This window comes from Bos taurus, chromosome 9, assembly GCF_002263795.3.
Source record: "Bos taurus isolate L1 Dominette 01449 registration number 42190680 breed Hereford chromosome 9, ARS-UCD2.0, whole genome shotgun sequence".
NCBI classification, from domain to species: Eukaryota; Metazoa; Chordata; class Mammalia; order Artiodactyla; family Bovidae; genus Bos; species Bos taurus.
The window spans coordinates 68,505,234-68,530,058 of NC_037336.1; the positions used below are offsets into that span (position 1 = coordinate 68,505,234).

General features: G+C 39.4%; 1 protein-coding gene and 1 long non-coding RNA gene across 4 annotated transcripts in view; one reads left to right on the forward strand and one right to left on the reverse strand.

Annotated features, from left to right (window-relative positions):
- Positions 1–24,825, forward strand: part of TMEM200A (transmembrane protein 200A) — an 86,519-nt gene that overhangs the window by 51,126 nt on the left and 10,568 nt on the right. The window lies entirely within an intron of this gene.
- LOC104969590 (uncharacterized) overlaps positions 19,964–24,825 on the reverse strand; it is a 49,463-nt gene continuing 44,601 nt past the window's right edge. Inside the window, exon 3 of the long non-coding RNA XR_001501018.3 lies at positions 19,964–20,236. This is a non-coding gene — a long non-coding RNA (uncharacterized lncRNA). The remainder of the gene's footprint in view (positions 20,237–24,825) is intronic.

Sequence of the window (24,825 nt, forward strand, 5' to 3'; positions counted from 1 at the left end):
AGCTTCATCTTGTGTTCTTCATTCCCAAGCACTTGGCCTTCTTTCTGTTCCTAGAACATATCAAATATTTTGCTACATTAGAACTTTTGAATATCATCTCCCTAAAATATCATTAACTTCCTTGTTCCAAATGGAACCTTTGTATCTTTATACTACAGCCAAATGCTTACTGATGAGTATGATTTGGGGACCAATTTCTGTTCTCTTACATATTACTTATTTTGTACTCAAAGGAGAATTTCAGTGACAGTATGAGATAATTGTTAAACTTAATTTACTATTAAGAAAAAAACATTAAAGTTGCTTCCAACTGCTTCCAAAATAAAAATCTTAATAAAAGTCAATGTAATTATGACATTTAAAATGTAAAAAAGAAAAAAAGGGACTGTGTCTATAAAATATTCAGTATATGAAACACTTTGAAACCTTAGAAGGAAAGAGAATTCAAAGTATTATTGTTACCAAATTATTACTAGTTTAATTTTCATAAGACTCATTTCAGTAAAGATGGTGAATTTTTATTAATGGTGTTCATAAATACCATAAAATAATTCCTTATATGTACATTGCACAGTCCAGTGTGTGCACACATTATTTTTCTTGAATTCTGACTCATGAGCACAGAGAAGTGACTTGTAGCATCACTTGGCCAAGTCCAGTTCTTTAGACTTCATCTTCATTCAAGAAATATTATCTGCTACTTTGTCTACAAAGGTCCATATAGTCAAAGCTATGGTTTTTGCAGTAGTTATGTATGGATATGAGAGCTGGACAATAAAAAAGACTGAGCACCAAAAAATTTATATCTACAAAGTGTGCTGGAGAAGACTTTTGAAAGTCTCTTGGACAACAAGGAGATCCAACCAGTCAATACTAAAGGAAATCAATCCTGAATGTTCATTGGAAGGACTGATGCTGAAGTTGAAGCTCCAATACTTTGGCCACCTGATGCGAAGAACTGACTCACTGGGAAAAGCTGTGATGCTGGGAACGACTGAAGCAGGAGGAGAAGGGGACGAGAGAGGATGAGATGGTTGGATGGCATCACTGACTTAATGGACATGAGTTTGAGCAAACTCCAGAAGATGATGAAGGACAGAGAAGCCTGGTGTGCTGCAGTCCATGGGGTTGCAAAGAGTTGGACATGACTGAGTGACGGAACAACAAATATTGTGCACCCTGTAGAGAGGACAGGATAAAACTGGAAGCCGAAGGGATGAACCATTTAGTATGTGCTTCTCAATTCTGTGTGCTTGACTTACCAACAGCAAGCTTCATTATTAAGAATTGCACCATTACCTGGTGAAGAAGTCAGCTCTTTATAATTTAAAGAAAACTACACGTCAGTAGTTGGCAAAAAAGAGAGCCAAAGTCGCCATAACATAATAGATCCTTAACTTTTGAAAGGACATTGGTACTCCTTGGAACCCCGTTTTTGTAGTTTACTAAATAATTATAATAAATGTGCCCCCCTTTCCTGCTCATGAGATCTATTTTTCTCTACTTAGGTGTCATTAGATGTCTCCTTTCCACTGCCCACAAGACAGTTCTTGAAGGGTGTCTGAGACTGTGCTTTTAAAAAGGGCAACTGCAATCTGATGTGTCAATGAGCTACTGTGCTGTGTGTGTGTAAAGAAATTAAAATTTATCATCTTTATTGAAACAAATCATTTGAAAATTAACTGGAAATATTTGGTTAACAATAATACACTGAATTCCCTTTTCTTCCAAGGCAAAGTATTTCATATACTGAATATTTTATAGACATTGCAGCCTTTTTTCTTTTTGCATTTTAAATGTCATAATTACAATGATTTTTATTAAGACATTTATTTTGGAATCAAGCTTTTTTGGGTTGTTGTTTTCTTAATAGTAAATTAAGCTCCACAATTATTCCATACTAATTACTACTGAGATTCTCTTTCAAGTTATGAAATAAATAATATTGTAAGAGAACAGAAACTAGTTCCAAAATCACATTTATCATGTAGTATTTGACTAGTGTCAAAACGCCAAGATTCTATTTCACTAAGGAAAACAACATTATTATGATTCATAGTCATTAAGCCTCATGCTTATTTTATGGATTGAATTTTCAGCTTTTGATTATCATGTGTATATGTCTGTGAGTATATGCATTGTGAATTAACAATAAGTCTTTAGGAATGTAAGATCCAATAACATGTTCAAAACTTAAATTTACTCTCCAACAGCTTCGTTTCATTTGTTCCTTATTTCTCTAAATTTGCCATCATTCACATCTAATTGCACAAGCCAGCCACTGGGCATTGTCTTGATAATTTTGTCTCCTTTACCTTCCACATCTACTCTAATGCCAAGATCTGTTTATTCTACCTTCTAAACTGCCTTCTTAGTTTTTCCATTCATTGATCCCATAGCTGCCACCTTGGTTCAAGTTATGATCATCTCTTACCTAGATTGCTGTTGGGCTTCTTAACTGTTCTTCCAAGACTGTTTTTGCCTCCTTTCCATATAGCAGCAGGAATCTTATAATAATGCAGATCTGATCCTAGTCTGGGCTTCCCAGGAGGCTCAATGGTAAAGAATCGGCCTACCAGTGCAGAAGATGTAAGAGACTCAGGTTTGATCCCTAGGTTGGGAAGATCCCCTGGAGGAGGAAATGGCAACCCACTCCAGTATTCCCACTCCAGTATCCTTGCCTGAAAAATCCCATAGACAGAGGAACCTGGTGGGCCACAGTTCATGGGGTCGCAAACAGTTGAACACTGAGCATGCATGATCCTAGTCTGTCTCTGCATGAAGCCCATTCACTCTGTCTCCTAAGGGAAAGTTCAAAGCTTTACAATCTGTGAAACTTCATGTGATCTTGACCCTACTGCCTTTTCACTCATCCCTTTGCCAGAGTGCCACTGCTTCTGTTCATTTCTTTGAGAACCGGGTACTTGACCCTTTCAGCATCTTAGAACGTGCTGTTTTCCCCTCTCTTCTGTACACTGTCTCAATGTGAAGTCAGATCCTTATATTTCTCAGACTAAGATAGGCCACCATGACATTCACTTCCATGCCATCCTACATTTCCCCTTCTTAACACATGTAATACATAATTACTTATTCAAAGTCTAGCTTTTCCATTCAACAGGAGGTGAAGATCAAGTCTGAGTTGTTCATCATTTTATTCCTTACCCCAGCTGAGTGCTTGACACATCGTGAATGCACAGCAAGCATTTGTTGAGTGAATGAAAATGAATGAATGGAAGACGTATATGAATATCACTCAGATATTTACTTTTGATGTCTAATTGTGACAAATGAAGTTCAAAAAAATCAAATAATGAACATTTGAGCCCAGGTGAGTGGTGCTTTTTAAAAGTTTATTTGAAAGTATCATCACCAGTCATGTCTACTAGGGTTCTTGGCAATGTATGGATACATATAGAAAGAATCTTTCAGATGAAGAAACTTAAATATATTGGTAAGCCCTGAACAAGTGAAAAGGATTCCCTTTGAGAATACACATGGAATGTAAAATCTAGAAGAGATTTGTTTTCCCGTAGGCGTTTTCTTATAGCTGTTCAGTCCAGTCATCTAAACAACTCTCAAACATATGAAGGATGATTACATAATAATTTTAGACTCACTGGAAATTTGCAGATGTATCAAGAATAAAGCAAAAGAAGAAATAGGCACATACCCAAAAGTCAAAAAGCAAGTCAAATAGATGTCATAAAGCCCAAAGTGTATGTATTCTCAAAGTCTTTATTCCAACTTTGATTGCTCTCAATACACCTATTGCTTGGCTTTTTCATTTCTAAAACCAAAGCCCCAAACAGGAACTGGAGAGAGAAAGAAGTTGTAGGAATCCACTGTTCCCAATGGCAGGGTTAGCAGACAGCAGAGTCATCTCACCCTCCTCCAGACTTCTGCGGAAATTGACTGCATGGCAGCACTGACCATATTCACCTAGTGGCATGATTATGCTTTTAGAAGGTCATTTTCCATTCTTGATCATAAGCTCATCAGGAAAACCTTGACTTTTTACAAGGCTTTCAGAGAATCACACAAAACCATGTCATAGTTGATATTCATAATCAAAACAAAGCAAAACAACTCTGAGTCATCAAGAGAAAATTAAATTATGTTCAATATTGTTTGAGGAGCCTGGAAAGAAATACTATATTTTAGAAATGTTTTCTTCTCTAATAATGGAAATAAAAAGCTTTTCTTCTAAAAGAGCTGAATATAAAGTTATTGCTTCCATTTTTTTTAGAGCCATGCATAAACCATGGAATGTCTCAGAGCTAAAGTTTTATTATTTACTACTTCTAATTCTATTGATGTTTAGTTCAGAAACCCTTTAAACAACCTAGCTGATAGCAACCTATGAAGAAGAGAGGTAAGTGTTCATACAAGTAAAAACCTGAAGCTGTAACTTAAATTATTATCTCAAGATCACAGCTATTAAAGACCAGAAATGTTTGGTCTTTCTGGATACACTTAGCCATAAAAACAATGTAGCATTGTGGTAAAATCACAAGCTTTAGTCAGATACATCCTTGTTGGTATCTTTCCTTTGGTCAATACCAACTGAGGCACAGTGGGCAATGTGCTTAATCTCTTTAGGTGAGAGAAAACTGAGCAACTACTGTTTGTTGTTGTTGTTATGTAGTTGCTAAGTTATGTCCGACTCTTTGCAACCCCATGGACTGCAGCATGCCAGGCTTCTGTGTCGTTCCCTATCTCCTGGAGTTTGCTGAAACTCATGTCCATTGAGTCATGAGTTGTGGTGATGCCATCTAACCATCTCTTCCTCTATCTTCCCCTTCTCCTCCTGTCCTCAGTCTTGCCCAGCATCAAGGTCTTTTCCAATGAGTCAGCTCTTAGCATCAGGTGGCCAAAGTACTGGAGCTTCAGCTTCAGCATCAGTCCTTTCAATGAATTTTAAGGGTTGATTTCCTTTAGGATTGACTGGTTTGATCTCCTTGCAGTCTAAGGGACTCTGAAGCTATGACAAGCCTAGGCAATGTATTAAAAGGCAGAGACATCACTTTGCCAACAAAGATCCATATCGTCAAAGCTATGGTTTTTCCAGTAGTCATGTACGGATGTGAGAGTTGGACTATAAGGAAGGCTAAGTGCTGAAGAACTGATGCTTTTGAATTGTGGTTCTGGAGAACAGCAACTATTAGTCATGTGATATTATCACTTATCAGTTTGGCAAAGTATGAACTGGAGGCAGGAGGGGGGAAATCTTTGAGAAATCAGCTAATGAATTTCCTTTGGGTTTTGAAGCCAGTGTGTGTGTGTGTGTGTGTGTGTATTAGTTACTGTGTTGTGTCTGACTCTTTGTGACCCCATGGTCTGTGGCCCACCAGGCTCTTCTGTCCATGGTATTCTCTGGGCAAGAATACCAGAGTGGTTTGCCATTTCCTTCTCCAGGGGATCTTCCCTTCCCAGGGATTGAACCTGAGTTTCCTGCATTGTAGGCCGATTCTTTACTGTCTGAAACACCAGGGAAGCCCAAGGATCAGGTATTAAATAAAAAGACATTTCCCAATGACACCAACCCTGTGTGTTTTAGTAAGTTATTTTTTAGTTCATCTGCCCCTCAGTTTCTCTGAGTATAACATTGGAATAACAGTAGTACCTATCTGTATCAGCCAGAATAGGTCATGTACAATAACAAACAGTCCCCAAATCTCAATGATTTAAAATAACAAAATGTATTTCTCATTCATTCATGTCAGTTGTGGGTTGGCCAGTAGCTCTTTCACATCATTCTTATATGAGAACCTGGAGTGATTGACGTTTTTTATCTAGAAGGTTGTCAATCATCATGGCCAAGGGGGGAAGAGATCATAGCAAATCACACACTGATTCTTAAAGGTTTTTGCCAGAAAAAGGCATATATCTCTCCACTTACATTGACAAACCATGGCAATTCATCTCTCTTGCCTGACATTATGGAGTTGGGACAATGAAATCCAACAATGGGCTAATAGGTCTGGAAAGAGAAGTGAACTATTGATGAACAGCCCTAATGATCACCACCTGGATTTATTAGGGTTGTCCGGAGGATTCATTTAGTGATGCAAATAATAAGGCTCATTCCTGATACCTTACAAGAACTAAATAAATGTTAGGGACTGTTATGACGTACATTGATTACAAACTTTATTCATAATAATGACTTGAACTTTATTTTAGTGTCCCTTAAATAAAAAAAATTTTGAGCATTCTTTAGCATTGCTTTTCTTTGGGATTGGAATGAAACCTGACCTTTTCCAGTCCTGTGGCCACTGCTGAGTTTTCCAAATTTGCTGGCATATTGAGTGCAGCACTTTCATAGCATCATCTTCCAGGATTTGAAATAGCTCAACTGGATTTTCATCACCTCCACTACCCTTGTTCACAGTGATGCTTCCTAAGGCCCACTTGACTTCACATTCCAGGATGTCTGGCTCTAGGTGAGTAATCACACCATCGTGATTATCTGGGTCATGAAGACCTTTTTTGTACAATTCTGTGTATTCTTGCCACCTCTTCTTAATATCTTCTGCTTCTGTTATGTCCCTACCATTTCTGTCCTTTATTGAGCCCATCTTTGCATGAAAATATTCCCTTGGTATCTCTAATTTTCTTGAAGAGATCTCTAGTCTTTCCCATTCTATTGTTTTCCTCCGTATGTTTGCATTGATCACTGAGGAAGGCTTTCCTATCTCTCCTTGCTATTCTTTGGAAATCTGCATTCAAATGGGTATATCTTTCCTTTTCTCTTTTGCTTTTTGCTTCCTTCTTTTCACAGCTATTTGTAAAGCCTCCTCAGACAGCCATTTTGCTTTTTTGCATTTCTTTTTCTTGGGGATGGTCTTGAGTCCTATCTCTCGTACAGTGTCACGAACCTCTGTCCATAGTTCTTCAGGCACTCTATCAGATCTAGTCCCTTAAATCTATTTCTCACTTCCACTGTATAGTCATAAGGGATTTGAATTAGATCATATTTGAATGGCCTAGTGGTTTTCCCCACTTTCTTCAATTTAAGTCTGAATTTGGCAATAAGGAGTTCATGATCTGAGCCACAGTTAGCTCCCAGGCTTGTCTTTGCTGACTGTATAAAGCTTCTCCATCTTTGGCTGCAAAGTATATAATCAATCTGATTTCAATGTTGACCATCTGGTGATGTCCATGTGTAGAGTCTTCTCTTGTGTTGTTGGAAAAGGGTGATTACTATGACCAGTGTATTCTCTTGGCAGAACTCTATTAGCCTTTGCCCTTCTTCATTCTGTACTCCAAGGCCAAAGTTGCCTGTTACTCCAGGTGCTTCTTGACTTCCTACTTTTGCATTCCAGTCCCCTATAATGAAAAGGACATCTTTTTTGGGTGTTTTAGAAGGTCTTGTAGATCTTCATAGAACTGTTCAACTTTAGCTTCTTCAGCGTTACTGGTCGGGACATAGACTTCGATAAGGCAGAGGAACCAGAGATCAAATTGCCAACATCCACTGGATCATGGAAAAAGCAAGAGACTTCCAGAAAAACATGTATTTCTGCTTTATTGACTATGCCAAAGCCTTTGACTGTGTGGATCACAATAAACTGTGGAAAATTCTTCAAGAGATGGGAATACCAGACCACCTGACCTGCCTCTTGAGAAACCTGTATGCAGGTCAGGAAGCAACAGTTAGAACTAGACATGGAACCACAGACTGATTCCAAGTAGGAAAAGGAGTACGTCAAGGCTGTATATTGTCACCCTGCTTATTTAACTTCTATGCAGAGTACATCATGAGAAATGCTGGGCTGGAAGAAGCACAAGCTGGAATCAAGATTGCCGGGAGAAATATCAATAACCTCAGCTATGCAGATGACACCACCCTTATGGCAGAAAGTGAAGAACTAAAGAGCCTCTTGATGAAAGCGAAGGAGGAGAGTGAAAAGTTGGCTTAAAGCTCAACATTCAGAAAACTAAGATCATGGCATCTGGTCACATCACTTCATGGGAAATAGATGGGGAAACAGTGGAAACAGTGTCAGACTTTATTTTTTGGGGCTCCAAAATCACTACAGATGGTGATTGCAGCCATGAAATTAAAAGATGCTTACTCCTTTGAAAGAAAGTTATGACCAACCTAGACAGCGTATTAAAAAGCAGAGACATTACTTTGTCAACAAAGGTCCGTCTAGTCAAGGCTATGGTTTTTCCAATGGTCATGTATGGATGTGAAAGTTGGACTATAAAGATAGCTGAGTGCTGAAGAATTGATGCTTTTGAATTGTGGTGTTGGAGAAGACTCTTGAAAGTCCCTTGGACTGCAAGGAGATCCAATCAGTCCATCCTAAAGGAAATCAGTCCTGGGTGTTCATTGGAAGGACCGATGCTGAAGCTGAAACATCCAATACTTTGGCCACCTGATGTGAAGAGCTGACTCATTTGAAAAGACCCTTATGCTGGAAAAGGTTGAAGGCAGGAGGAGAAGGGGATGACAGAGGATGAGATGGTTGGATGGCATCATCAACACAATGGACATGGGTTTGGGTGGACTCCAGGAGTTGGTGATGGACAGGGAGGCCTGGCGTGCTGCAGTTCATGGGATCACAAAGAGTCGGACACGACTGAGTGACTGAACTGAACTGAAATGAAAATTTTTAAATAAACCCTGTGTCTGGGAAAAAATAGAGCTGCATAAGGAAGCATTACACATTCCTTCATAACCTGGCATGAAGGAAATGCCTCAGTGTGCTGGACAAACTCAGCATCAGGCCTTGGATGACTTAGATGTTACAGTAGTCAGTTATTCTTTCTGTCCAGTTGGGATATTTATTATTTATAAACTGCTAAATAACAAATTTTAAATTATACATTTCATGTTATGGAGCCAACTTCATTATTTTCGAGTGTCCAACCCTGTTTCTGCACATTCCTTGTAAAGGTAATGTGTATTAAAATTGTGGATATATAAAGTTGAATGTAAAGCTGCAAAGCCTTGCTTATGGTTCAGGGGTTCTTCCAAGTTGAAGATAGGCAGGTCAGATCATAGTCAAATTCGTTTAGGCAAAAATAGGTCTTCTTAGGTTTTAGAGTCCTCCTTCATTTCCCTTTCTTCTTGGGGGGGACCTTTCTCTCTTTGGGTCATTGTGATGGATGGCTGATTGGCTACATTTTAGCACAAATGACTTTGTGCGTTAGTTGGGTCTTAAGTCTTAAATGCGTTGATCTGGCCTGTGAACTTCTCTACAGTGAAGACTCTGTCATCCTTGGGTGTGGGTCGCCAGTGCCCAGAAGCATCTGGAACTTGGTCTTCATTAACTGTGAGTGAAAAACAGAAGGACTGTACAACAAAGGTATTGTTCCCAATTAAAGCTATTTTGGGCATCAAGAGAGAACAAGGGGGCATTTTCTTAGTGCCGGGCCCCTGAAATCCTTTGCTAATTGTATTTATCCTTTCTCATTTCTTTTGTCCTCATGGCTGGTGGTGACCATTAGGGAAACAAAAGTGGGGTCTCTTGATCCTCCAGCACCGCTGGACACTGTTGCCTCAAGCCATATTTCTCTAATTACAACATTCCCTTCCCCGCTTCCTTCCACCCCTGAAAAAGCATCTGTTTTAGAAGAAATAGTCAGCAGTCCTCTGCCACTGTTTGATCTGTGTAAAGACTGGGTCTGTTAAGAAAATCCCTTCATCTCAGTGGCTCTCAAACTTCAGTAGCATCCGCATCACCTAGAGGGCTTGTGAAAACAGATTGCTGGGCCCATCCCCAGGGTTCCTGATGCAGTAGGTAGCACTAAGCCCATTAATCTGTATTTCTAACAAGCTCATGAGTTATACTAATGCTGCCCTATGTTGAGCACACTTCTCCATCTGAACTCTTCCAGGGCTCCTTCCCCAACCCGCCCCCAAATTTCCCAGTGCTAGTTTTTCTCCAGGTACTGGTTTTGCTTTTTCATATTGCTTTTGAACTACTGGAATGTTCCTGATTATTTCTCTTTCTGATATTTTATGTGTCTACCCAAATGTTGTTTTGATTGTTATGGATTATGAATTCTTACTCTTGTGAACTGTCTTATCCCAGAAGACTTTCTAGAGAGAGAAATCTGAGGGAGTTGCCTGCCCAGCTCATATGAAGGCTGTATTTGGTCAGTAAAGGGATGGTTTCCTTATAGCAAACATTTGGGCCCTTTAACTAATTATTTAAGAAATGTATCATTTTTGTTGTTGTTGTTATACTCCTGGTATCTAGCTTATTAGCTCGTCGGCCTTTTGGAAATTATTAAAAAAAGAATCACTTCAGTATATTGGTGAAAGATAAAATTAATGTGTCTGCAATTTTGCACAAGGAGTTTTGTCATTTAGTTGACTGCTTCAAGCTTTAAATTCATGGTTGTAACTCTGAAGTTGAGCTTGGCATAACAACAGAGCAATTTGACTTTTAAGAATAAAGACACATGTGAGCCTAAAGAAATGAAAGTCCAGGGGCTTCCCTGGTGGCTCAGTGGTAAAGAATCCACCTGCCGATGCAGGAGACATGGGTTTGATCCCTGATCCAGGAAGATTCTACGTGATGCGGAGCAACTAAGCCCGTGTGCCATGACTATTGAGCCTGTTCTCTAGAGCCCAGAAGCCACAACTACTGACCCCACGTGCTGCAGCTACTGAAGCTGGCACTCCCTAGAGCCCTGAACAAGAGAAGCCACTGCAGTGAGAAGCCCTCACACTGCAGCTCGAGAGTAGCCCTGCTCGCCTCAACTAGAGAACAACCTGTGCAGCAGTGAAGACCCACCATAGTCAAAGATAAATACGCAAATAAAATTCTCAGAAAAAAAGAAAGTCTAAATTTTGAGTGATCTTTGGTATGGGGAGGGAGGAGGGAGGAGGGTTTGGGATGGGGAACACATGTATACCTGTGGTGGATTCATTTCGATGTATGGCAAAACCATTAGAATATTGTAAATTTAAAAAATAAAATTAAATTAAAAAAATGTTTGTTAATAAATTAGTAAACTACAAGTTACATTTAATGAGACCATAAAGTCAACTTTTTCCAGATGGCTTATCTGGGTATTTTCTTTATGTGTATCTTTTCTCTGTGTATATCTCTAGTTACAAGCGGGGCATTTGTATACCTCAGTTGGTAAATTAAGAACAGCTGTGTACATTTTGGTGTTCGTTCTCCAGTGGTGTATGTGTGTAGTATACAAAATATATTTTTGAATAAATGAGAGCTTACTACATTTTTGTTTTTATATTAATTAGCATATTTATTGAACATTTCTTCCTGTCATTAAATGACTTTTTACATTTTAAAAACTGACTACATAATTTATGTGAATGTATCCTAATTAGTAGATCAAATCATTGTGCTAATATAGTCAAAAGAAAAAAGAAAACCATGTTGCCAGATTACCCTCTAGAAAGAGAGAAAAAACTTTTGTATAAACATTACGCAAAAAACTTTTTGCTGATATTTCCTTGGTTTATACTTCTTATCTGATACTTTAGGTAAAAAGTGAAGTCTTTATATTGATTGGGTACTAAAATATTATCTATGAGTTTAGGGTAAATAGGAGTCAATTTTTTATATTCTTTTCAGTTTGGGAAATAGATAGTCCAATCTGTAGCAATAAAAAGATGAAATACCAAAAATTATGCCCCAAAGTAATGAAGATACATAAGAAACTAAATAGATTGAGTGTTACCATCTGTTACTTTCTTTGGGGAATATTTGATCTTTATTTCATCTATGCATTGGGTGATATGGTATTTGTTTTTTGTTTTGAGAAACTTGATTACTTTTCACATACCATCTTGATAATTTTTATGTAACTAGTTCTTATAAAGGTTAGAAGCTGAGCTCATTTTGTCATCACAACACTTGGAAGTGATTGAGGGCATGCCACTGTGCCATTCAATTCAGAGATGCATATGATTTCATTCTTTAACATATTTTTTCTTTAAAGGATAAACTTTGTTCTTTCTTTAAAGAATATATTTTTCCTCACTACATTCTAAATTCATGATCATAAACTCTTCTTTCTCCCCTTTATCTCCTTGTTTTCTCTCAGCCTTTCCAATTAGACCTCCTTCCCCTAATTCTGTTGCTGTTAACAAGCAGTACATTTGAAGAAGGAATCACATGATTTCAAGCTAAACAGCTCTGGACTTGAAATCTTGCTTTTCTACTTCTTTACTGTGTGCTGTTGAGCAAATTACCCTCTCTGAGCCTCAGTGAAATGGTACAGTTTTTCCTCCCTCACAGACTTTTTCTGAAGATTAAATATGATGATATGTACAAAGTTCCTAAAAAAACTCAGTAAACACTAATACCTTTCTCATCTTAAATTTTTTATTCTTTGTTCTCAAGTTGCATCCTTTCCCCCAGAGTCTCCAGATGACTCATTTGAACCTCTTGGCAGATCTCTTGGAAAAGATTCAGGATAAACCTTTTCCCCCTCTTTCTGGGATTCATCAGTATTAAAAAGTCACCATTTAACTAACATTTACTTTGATCTCAGTAAGTCCATAGAGTTTAGTTTAGTCAACTTTATTCCATTTAAGTCTGAATGAATCCTAAAATGAGTTTTTAAGCAGGACATAGTCCTCAAGTCTTTTATAAGAAGGAATTACTATCTGAGATCACAGGTCAAGCAAGGAGCTATAATGGTGACTAGTGTCTCCAACAAGCAAGGCTTAAGTATGTTACCACTGAATTCTGTGTTCTGCTTTGGAATTGCTGACAGAAAGTGATACTTTTTGGGTCTAAACTTCCAGCCAGTCTGAATTCGCGCAAGTGCACTTGTGGCTTATCTTCCTTCTGTTTCCTCTGTTGGGAATTCCTCTGCCTGTCTGCTTTTGCTCTTCCCTTCTTTTAAGACAGCTTGAGGGTCATCTTCTTTATGAAATCTCTCCTACTCATTCCTTCTCCTCCCCAACTCCAAGGTCATTATCTCCTTTTGACCCCTTGAATACTCGCATCATCGTGCCAAGAACATTTTTCAGTACTTGCTTGTACTCCTGCTCCAGGCGCTCAGCCCGATAAGAGCACAGAGGATGTCAGATTTACTTTGAAGCTCTGGACAGAATCTGTGTTCAACTGGAAGAATTAGGAATGTTATTTGATTTACTTAATTACTTGATTTCATTATCTTACACAGATTTTAAGAAGAAATGATGAAAAGTCCTCTTCATCATTCAAAAAGTAATAAAACAAAATAATCCAGACACCCTATAAATACATGGTTTAAAGCAAAGGACACTAAATCCTGAATAAGCTGGGTGATCAATTCTCTACACTGTTTTTGTTTTAAAGATACAACCAGTTCTTCAGGAAGTGATGTCATGGCTACAGAAGTTGTATAGTCAGAACTGGAGTTGGAGATCCTACAAAACAGTTGTTGTTGTTTAGTTGCTAAATTGTGTTCAATTATTTGTGACCCCATGGACGCTAGCCCTCCAGGCTCCTCTGTCCATATTTCCCAGGCAGGAATACTGGAATGGGTTGCCATGTACATCTTCCCAACCCAGGGATCAAAACTTACATATAAATTACATGTGTTCTTGGACTCTTTGTTCATTGGTATGATGGGGATATTGATAACAGCTTTTCACAGTTATTGAGAATTTAAGGAGACAATATGAGAATAAGCCAACCTATGTCTGGTTAAACTCGAAGAAGCTATAAATAAAATCTGTGGTATAAGCATGTAACTATAGAAAAAAAAAAATATATATATATATATATATACTCAGTACACAAATGAAAATTTACCACTATAACCCTACTAGTATTTGATTTTGATGAAAAAAATCAAGATTGAAAGCATTTTATTCATTTATCTGGAGGAAAATTCCTTTACAATGTTATGTTGGCTTCTGTGAACAACAAGGCGAATTGGTCATAATTATATATATGGGTCCCCTCCCTCTGGAGCCTCCCTCCCTTGAAGACATTTTAAAACTCAGATTGAAGTCAAGTGAACTGATCAAAAAGCCCAACCTTGGCATAAACTCATCTTAAATAAGCCCCAAGGATGTTAATGCCTTGAAGAAAAGTTAAATGTAAATATTAATAAACTAGTTACTCAGTCATGTCTGAATCTTTGAGACTCTGTGGACTGTAGCCCACCAGTCTGTTCCATTCATGGGATTCTCCAGGCAAGAATACTAGAGTAGGAAGCCATTCCCTTCTCCCAGGGTTCTTCCCGATCCAGGGATAGAACTTGAGTCTCTTGCCTTGCAGGCAGATTCTTTACCATCTGAGACATTAGATTAAGCGTGGAAAAGGCACATATGAGGTAACCTTTGAGTGCATGGATGGTTTCCACATAGCTCCTGCCGTAAGGACCTGCCAAGTCGGACCCATGCACTGGGATAATTCATGGGTCTCTGTAGACATAAGCTGTGCTGCATATGAAGGATGAAATGGTAAATTGAGGGGACAGAAGAGAGAGTTCATTGCAGAGTTTGAAAATTAAATAAAGTTTAGTCTTGCTCCATCATCTTTAGGAGAAGATGAATGTAACTCAGGTTAAGTGGAAGACCCCTTTCCGGACCCCCAGCCCAGTTTCCCTCTCATAATGAAGCTAAAGATCTCCATCCAGCCTTGGTGGCTGCATGCTTTATGAGAATAATAATTTTGAAGTTTCAGAGTGCTTCTCCGTAAGAAGCTCATTTGCATAACTGAGTCAAAACTAGAGGTCAGAGTAACTGAAGGCTGTGAGCAAGGACTGGGCTTTGGGCAAAGGAAGCAAAACACACCACCTCCAAAAGCCAGAAGGGAGTTGTGTGAATAAGTTAGGATAACCCAGGCACAGAGATAGCTGATCAATCCTGATAAAATATTTTCTTTACAGTACACAACATTATCCTTGAGAATATTCTAGATTATAAATTTCTTCAAGACAGACACCAATTCTTAATTCATCCTTTATATTGCCTTGTATCCAGTAAATGCAGGTGTTGCCAGAAAAGGTAGAATTGTTTTCTGTGTTTCAAGATTGTGATGTACTGTAAGTAAACCTTTCGTTCCTGAATTTCTGGTTTAGTCGAGTTAGTGATTTTAGCCATTTTCTACTTTTTCAAGCTCTGCATTTTGGCCTCAAAGGTTATATTACACCTGCTTTTAAATTAGCAAGTCCACTGAATTACCCAAAGATCTAGCAGGTCTACCTTTTACTCTGTTTTCCAAGTTTCAGGATCTTTTTTGTTGTTAGAGTCCCACAGTGGAAATGAAATAAAAGTAATGCATGCTTCATGCAGAGGTGAATAATTAGATATGCAGAAAGTGAGTGTTCTGTTTCATATTCTCCACAATCCCACTCTTCAAGCATAAACCTTGTTAACGGTGATGCTGCTTCCCACATCACTTCAGTGCATATCCAAACACATATCTGTATGTTTGATGTAAACAGGACCTTACTCTTACAGTTGTTATAAAATCTCAAAAATATGGTGTGAATGTTTTTCCTTATTGGTCCATGTTAATCATTTTGAATATCTGAATAATACTCTATTCTACAGATGCAGCACAGTCCTCTGTTGATGAGTCTTAAGTTGTTTCCAAGCATTTTCTATTATCGTGGCACTGAATGCATGATTTTCTATGTACTTCTACAAGTCTTTCTAAAGGATGTCTTCTTAGAAGTGAAATGGGGGCATCACAAAGAAAATGAACATTTAAACTTTGGAAAGTCATTCTCATATTAACCTCAAAAAAAAACCAATTTGTCCTCTCATGCCAGCTTGTTAGAGTTTGTTTTCTTGCACCTCACCAGTAAGGGGCACAATTAATCCCTCTTTTTTTTCCCCCATGTTTATCAATTAGCTACTTTACTTCTGAAGTAGCTTTTGTTTGCATTTCTTTACTTACTATTGAGTTGCCCCCCCTTTTTTATTGGAGTACAATTGCTTTACAGTGTTGTGTTAGTTTCTGCTGTACAATAAAGTGAATCAGTGTAAAATATATCTGCTCCCCTTTGAGCCTCCCACCCATCCCCACCATCCCATCCTCTAGGTCATCACAGAGCACTGAGCTGAGCTCCCTGTGCTCTACAGCCACTTTCTGCTTGCTATCTATTTGACACGTAGCAGTGTAATATACCGGAGAAGGCAATGACATCCCACTCCAGTACTCTTGCCTGGAAAATCCCATGGACGGAGGAGCCTGGAAGGCTGCATTCCATGGAGTTGCTGAGGGTTGGACACGACTGAGCAACTTCCCTTTCACTTTTCACTTTCATGCATTGGAGAAGGAAACAGCAACCCACTCCAGTATTCTTGCCTGGAGAATCCCAGGGACGGGGGAGCCTGGTGGGCTGCCGTCTATGGGGTCACACAGAGTCGGACACGACTGAAGCGACTTAGCAGCAGCAGTGTAATATACATCTCAATCCTACTCTCCCAGTTCCTCCGTCCTACTGCCCTTTTCAGTTGTTAACTGGACTTTTGAATTTTTTCTTCTGTGAATTGACTATGAATGTCTTTTGTCCATTTTTCTCTTGAATTGCTATCTCTCACAGGAAACTACCAATGAAGCAAACCATTCTAAAGTATAACAGATAGTTGAAGCTAAAAATATTTCAGGCGTGATCCCAATATGCCCTGCCCCTGTAGAAAATCATAATGCACATGTATAATGTTTTTAGAAACACGGTGTTATGCTCCGTTGATTTTAGGTTAGGTCTCTCTTGAATCATTTTTACTGCTAAGCATTCTTTCCAGTCTTTTTCGTATTCCTGACATTTCATGTAGCCTATCATTATTCTCAGTTTTCCCTTTTTAGCTAATCTGTTTAGAGCCAGGATTTGTGGAAGATTCAGTCATCCCAGCAACCCTCAGAGGACAAGTCTAGTCCTTATATGAATGTTTTTTTAAAAGAGGTGAAAAAAAGTAAGGACTTTAAGGAAATATACGGGAGTTGTTTATGCCTTCAGATAGTTAATGTTTGCAATAATAATCCATAGTTTTCTCCCCCAGTACGTTTCTCATCCGCCACTTTCCCACCTTTCTCTCTTCCTTCTTTTCTGCCTTTTGCCCATTTTCTCTGTCTCTCTTCTCCAGCACCAGCTCCGAATCCATTAATTTTTGTCTCCTGGAATTCTAGATAGAAACTCAGTAAAATAGGTATCTACTGGTAATTCTTCAATGGTGAAACAGTGGTTGTTCCCATTCAGTAGACCAGAGAGAGGCAAGGATGTCACTTATCCTGTTGTTTACTTGTTTGCCTTTGTGCTCTGGGTGGTAGGGGATATAAATAGGTAATAGCAATTGTAAGTTTAAACTTGGGCTTCCCTAGTGGCTCAGATGGTAAAGAGCCCACCTGCAGTGCAGGAGACCTGGGTTTGATCCCTGGGTTGGGAAGACTCTTGGAGAAGGGAATGGTTACACCCTCCAGTATTCTTGCCTAGAGAATTCTATGGACAGAGGAGCCTGGTGGGCTACAGTCCATGGGGTTGCATAGAGTCAGACATGACTGAGTGGAGATTTAAACTTGGGAAAAGGAAAGCTAAAATATATCTGGATGATATAATTATATTTCTAGAACACCTAAGAGAATGAACTGGAAAGTTTTTTCTTTTTTATTACTAAGTGAGCAAGTTCAGTAGAAGTAGCTTAGTTCAAAACTAATGTATAAAAATCAGTAGGCTTCCTACATCCAAACAGCTACCTGAAGATAGAAATGATACTGACAGAAAACATACCAGTGTGCAACAGAAATCCAGTGACAAAATACCCAAGGAATAATAAGTAACAAAAAATAAGAAAGATCAATGTTTAAAAAAAACTATGACATAAAACTTTTTAGATAAAATGTTGCAGTGGTATAACAAAGCCAAGTTTCCTTTGGCATGATCCCATAAACATACTAACCAGATTTTTAAAAACCAAATTTGTGAGTTCATAGGCAACATAAAATATGTAACAATAGACAAGAAACTTTTGGCTAAACAGAATGAGAATGGGCTAATCTTATCAGATATTCAAATATATACTTTAATACAAATGCTAATTAAATCAGTTTGGTTCTGGCAAATTAATAGACCAATCAATGGAACAAAATGGTAAGTCTTAATTTTGACCCATATGCACATGAGATTTGGTATATAGTACAAATATATGAAATTAATATGTGATGGAAGTAGCATTTTAAACCAAGGAAGGAGAGATTGGTTACCTGTTCAACAAAGTAGATCTTTATCTCAGTTCTTACACAAAAAGAAATTCCAGATACATTAGAAAATTAAAATGGAAGAGAATTGGAACATAGAATTATTGAAAGAAAACATGGGAAAATTTTAAAATATGATCTAATCTTGAAGATCTTTCTAATGATCATATGAGGGGCCTTGACCTGCCACGGCTTGAAGTGGAGCTTAGCTTTCCAGGCAGAGACTGGGTCACGTTGGAGAGAGCACCAGATCCTAGCCACTAGACCAGTGGTCAGTGACAAGGGCCCTGGCCCTTCAGAAAAGAATTTCCACAAGGGAGGAAAGTAGTGAAGCAGGTATTTACTAGGAGGAAAAGAGAGGATAGTACCTGTGGATAGTCACACAGGACACAGGTGAACTTGCACACACAGAGAGGGAGAGACGTGCCCTTGTGGTAGTTTAAATCACTTATATGGGACATTCTTTCTGACTTTTCTTTGGCCAGTCATTTTGGTTTGCCTGGTTCACAGCCTATATCTGGGCTTCCTTGGTGGCTCAGTTGATAAAGAATCCCCCTGCAGTGCGGGAGACCGGGGTTCAATCCCTGGGTTGGGAAGATCTCCTGGAGGAGGGCAGGCAACCCACTCCAGTATTCTTGCCTGGAGAATCCCCATGGGCAGAGGAGCCTGGCGAGCTGCAGTCCATGGGGTCACAGAGTCAGACAGGACTGAGTGACTGAGCACAGCACAGCTCTGTCCATATTTGGTAGATCTCAGGATCCTCCTTTGTGTGTGCGTGCATCTCTTGACATCACACCCGTTTGACCAACAAGGAGCCTTTCTGCATGTGTGGTCAGGGAGGTCTTCTGACTTGAGAATGAGAACTATGTGGTCTGGGCAAAGCCCAGCCACCTCCCTTAATTGTCCTGCTATTCTCTCCTTGGAGTTTCCTCCACAGGGAATGAATCTCCAATTGCTTTACCCTGGGGTGGGGTGGCATCTACCTCCTGCCTCAAGGCCATCAATCAACATAGTGATATTTTCTGTTTGCTTAAAGATACAATCAAAAAAAGTAAAAAATATAAATTAACTATGGTTGCCAGCATATCACTACCAGAGAGCTGATTTCTTTGGCATATAAACAGCTTATATAAATCAATTCTAAAAAACCAAATGAGAAAAAATTCTCCCCCTTCTATGGAAAGTAGTATGAGAAATCCAACACTGGGCTTACCTCTGGGAAGGGGAACTAGAGAAACCATGAGTGGAAGAGATTTCCTCTTTGTACTGTGGGGTTTTTATAATACCTTGAGCACAAGTAGTTCCCAAATAAAGATGAGAGAAAGACAGATTGGGCACCGAGTACTTTTTGAAGCTGGAAGCTTCAAAATCTGTTTTCCCCAATTCCCCTTGCTGCCTGCCACCAACCTGTACAAGTAGGAGAAGAAGGGGAAGAAAACGAAAATAGAAATAGTTACATGCATTTCCACTGCCTTCTGTTTTTTTTTTTTTTTTTTTTTTCTTTAAATACATTTACCATTAGCAGAGGCTTCCCTGATGGCTCAGATGGTAAAGAATCTGCCCACAATGTGGGAGATGTGGGTTTGATCCCTGGATTGGAAAGATCCCCTGGAGAAGGGAACGGCAATCCACTCCAGTATTCTTGCCTGGAGAATCCCACACACAGAAGAGCCTGGCGGGCTACACAGTCCATGGGGCCACAAAGAGTCAGACACAACTGAGCAACGGACACACACACACCATTAGCAGCTTTTCTCTAAAGGACCTATGGAAAATGTCTTGCTCTACTCACCGCAGGGTAGGCCAATAAATCTGAGACAAGGTATTGAGACAAAAGGACTTTATTTGGGAGCCGGATGACAGAGAAGATGGCAGGCTAGAGCCTCAAAATAAGCACTTGTCAAGGCCTGGATGGTTCTTTTAGGGATCAGAGAGGAGACAGGAGGTGAGGAAACAAACAAAAAAACATTTACTTCTTACAGATAACTTCTAGAGCAGCAAACTTCAGGCAGGGGGATGTGTTAGTTTCACTTCCATACAATCCTTCACTGGTGGGCAGGGTCAGGCTATCTCCTTGAGGCAGGCCATGATGTTACCTACAAAAACAAAAGTGGCTAGATTAGGGATCCAGTCACAGAAGCAAATTCAGTATGAATTCAAAATTAACCCTTCCTGATTACATATCCTCTAAATGCTGAAGGACTTTTGTATTTCCAGGCTTAATAGATTGCTTTGTGTGTGTGTGTGTGTGAGTCAAGAGGAGTTTGATCTTGCCATCCCTCACAAGGCCTCTCTTCATACCACTTTTTATCTTGCCTGAAAGGCATTCTTGCTCAGATTTTACTTACGGGAAAAATAAGTAAGTTCTCTAGAGGGAATGATGGACTTTGAACTATTTCCTAGTGTTTTTCTAGGATTTTAAAAATGCTACATAGCTTAGAGCTACTGAAATTTGATGTACTATCTTGTTACTGAGGATTAAAAAGATGACATGTGTGTGTCCGACTCTGTGCCCCCATACACTGTAGCCTTCCAGGCTCCTCTGTCGATGGGATTCTCCAGGCAAGAATACTGGAGTGGGTTGCCGTACCCTCCTCCACGGGATCCTCCCAACCCAGGGATCAAACCCGCGTCTCTTTTGTCTCCTGCATTGGCAGGTGGATTCTTTACCACTAGTGCCACCTGGGAAGCCTGAAAGATGACATGGCTCACCTCTAATTTAAATGGTGTTTTTGCTTCCCTGGTGGCTCAGAGGTTAAAGTGTCTGCCTGGAATGCAGGAGACCTGGGTTCGATCCCTGGGTCGGGAAGATCCCCTGGAGAATGAAATGGCAACCCACTCCAGTACTCTTGCCTGGAGAATCCCATGGCGGGAGGAGCCTGATAGGCTACAGTCCCTGGGGTCACAAAGAGTAGGACACAACTGAGTGACTTCACTTTCACTTTCCTCTAGTGAGAGATGTTCCTTCTTTACAGTAGAGAAGAAGGTAAGACCTTTTGCCTTATTAATGGTACTGGCACAGCTGTGTCACATGCAAAGCTGATAGATGTATCAAGACACTGGCTTCAAAGTGGAGCAGCTGAAATTGAAACTTCCTAGTGCACTCTAGCTTTCCCCCTCATCTTATAGGAATATCAGCCTGTGTTTGGATTTTCCAGGCATTTAAAATAACTGGAAAGGACATTACTACTACTTAGAGTCTCACTTTCCAAAACCGTCTTCGAAAACATGGTCATGCTACCTGTAAGTGAAATTACCAGATATGTTCTCCTGCAGAGGAGGAATCCATATAAAAGGTCCAGTTTGTGATTTAGATACTTCAGCTCTTTTTCCAGGAGTATCTCAGCTAATTTCGTGCACCTTAGTAAGTTTGTGATTTCTTTAGCTTCTTTGTACCAATTCCAAGTCCACATCCTGCCAGGAAATGCAGTGAACATGGGTCATTACAATCCTTACAAAAACTTTTTCAGATTTGAAGAACTGGGGTCCAGGGTGAGAAGTATATTTCTACTTTGGGGAAAATAAATTCTGATATCTTCTGTTCCTGCAGAAAATGTCTCCCACTGTCTCTCCGCAGGGTTTTACCTAACAGCTCATTATGGAGCTGTTATTTGGCCTCCTGAAGACTTTTGTGTTCTGTGGGCTTCCTGGATTGTAGCTCTTGGAGAAAATTGTTCCATGTCATTGTTGCACAGCTCATGATTGGTTTAGGCCCATATTTTATAGTTTGTCAGGCCGGCAGGTTATGGAAGCATCAGTAACAAAGAATATATATAGATTTCCAAGTGCATTCTACATTCTTAGCATTTTCTGTATGTTTAGAAGGTACTTGACCATAAAGTGACATTTTTTCTGGGTATCGTGTTGATAATTATAAAAAATTCTGTATATCCCCTTAGTTCCAGCATTCATGTGGAAGTTGAACTATACTAAGTATAAGAATTGATACTTTTGAACTGTGGTGCTGGAGAAGACTCTTGAGAGTCCCTTGGACTGCAAGGAGATCCAACCAGTCCATTCGGAAGGAGATCAGTCCTGGGTGCTCTTTGGAAGGAATGATGCTCAAGCTGAAACTCCAGTACTTTGGCTACCTCATGCGAAGAATTGACTCATTGGAAAAGATTCTGATGCTGGGAGGGATTGGGGGCAGGAGGAGAAGGGGACAACAGAGGATGAGATGGCTGGATGGCATCACTGACTCGATGGATGTGAGTTTGAGTGAACTCTGGGAGTTGTTGATGGACAGGAGGCCTGCAGTGCTGCAATTCACAGGGTCGCAAAGAGTCGGACACGACTGAGCGACTGAACTGAACTGAACTGAAGTATAAAGAAACCATTCTCTCCAGGGCAGACCAGCAAAGGTCTTCAGAATGTACATAAAATCATAGCTTAAATTTGTCACAAAATTCACATTTCTTGAATTTTCGCTTTCTATCAATATCTTCCCTAGTTCTCATATTCCCAACCCATATTCTTCATCTTCAGTCTGTTTTATGTTCAGGTGTCCCAGTGGGAACAGAATGGTGCTTGCAGAATTGATCAGATTACTCAGGCGTTTGATTTAATTGTGTCATTAAAATAAGTAAAAATATCAGATGAACTGGTTTGGGTTTGTCTACTTTGTTTTTATTATTGCTAATATTATTTTTTGACACAGATGTATCTAAATCTCAACAAATAGAATGAATTGAAAAAGGAAATCATGCTTTATTCTTTTGGTAGTATATTTCCCACCTGTCTCTCTCTTATATACACTCAACTCTTCTTGCAACTACCACATTTTTAATGCTTCTAGCACTAAAATACACAGATTCCACTCAGATAGTTTTTGACTGTAAATCCCAGAACAAACTTGCAGTCATAATTTCCTTCCCCTGTGCAGTGACCCATCACTGATTATTTAACTCAATATATTAAAATAGGTTTTTAGTTTGCCTACCTGAGCAATGAAAGGGTTAATAATATTGAACAACGAATTAATAATAATAGCTACTGTTCATTGAGAAGTTATTTTAACCAACACTATAGTGGACAGTTTATATATATATATATATATATATATATATATATATACACGCACACACACACACACATATGCTATGCTAAGTCACTTCAGTCGTGTCCAACTCTGTGCGACCCCATAGACGGCAGCCCACCAGGCTCCCCCGTCCCCGGGATTCTCCAGGCAAGAACACGGGAGTGGGTTGCCATTTCCTTCTACAATGCATGAAAGTGAAAAGTGAAAGTTAAGTCGCTCAGCCGTGTCCGACTCTTAGCGACCCCATGGACTGCAGCCTGCCAGGCTCCTCCGTCCATGGGAATTCTCCAGGCAAGAATACTAGAGTGGGTTGCCATGCCCTCCTCCAGGGGATCTTCCCAACCCAGGGATCGAACCCAGGTCTCCTGCATTGCAGACAGATTTTTTTACCATCTGAGCCACCAGGGAAGCCTTTTCATGTATAAATGTGTGTGTGTGTGTGTATGTATAAAACTTAGCTTTATCCCTAAGAAGATCTTTAAGTCAGACACAGATGCTGACCGTAGCTCCCAGACACTGAACTGTATTATTTCCTCTGCCTATTAACAACCCTATCGGTATTATCCTCATTTTACAGGCAAGGAAACTGAGGTTGCAAGAAGATGAACCAGTTTTTCAAGGATAGTTGTTAAGCGATATGCAGGGATTCAAGTTCCCTCGGGTCTTCTGCCACCAGTGTACTGTATCCTCTCTATTCAGGACAGGTTTTGTCATTTTATACATGGAGGAACCAATGTAACAAAAATTTAAAACAACATGTCCAAAATTGCATGGCTATCAAGTGATGAAGCAAGGATGTAAAGTCTTGTCTTTCTGATTTCAAGGTCCACGTGCGAAACCATTATGCTACACATTAAAAAATGATTTCTATTCTATCCTTATTTTTTAAACTTTAATATGATTGAGCTATCAGTCACCCATAGGCATTTTCTCTTTCAACTCTGGGAAGTATGTAGATTAGAAATACTCTTCTAAAAAAGTTTCAAATGTCTCTACAGGGAAGAAAGTCCTAAAACTGTTCTAGCTTGAACAGAAAATATTTCCATCTGTCACATTTGTGGATACCACATGGGGTTTTTATATAATGCTTTTGTTTGGTCCTGAAAGCATAGATTAATTTTTACTTCCCTTTGGCAGATAGCCGTACCGTCTGGCAACTTGTTAAACCTTGAGATAAGAATAAAAATTCAAACAAAAAAGTAAGGCGATATCAAGTATATTTAAAATAATAGGCAGACTTCAGCTGAGAAGATGAAGAAAACCCATGGAGCAAGGACCCTTGTGAAACAGTGAGAAATAATGATGACTTTGAATCTGTGTGGCAAACTTCTACTGATGCCCCAGGTGTCCATGACCTGCTGCTGCTTCTTGGAAGCCTCCCTGATTCCTCCAGATAGTATGGAAGAGCATTCTGTTGTAACTTCATCAGAGCTGTTCATTCATTCGATTTTAAATGTATACTCTGTGTTCCCACTGGACTGCATACTCTTTGAAATCAGGGACTGAGTGTTATTATCTTTGTGTCCCTAGTACCTAGCATATTTCAGTTGTATTTAAGCTTTCATCAAGGCAGTTCACAGTCAACAGATAAACTTGCTGAGCACTAATTACATTCTAAGCACTGTGTGAGGCCTTGGCAGATAGCAT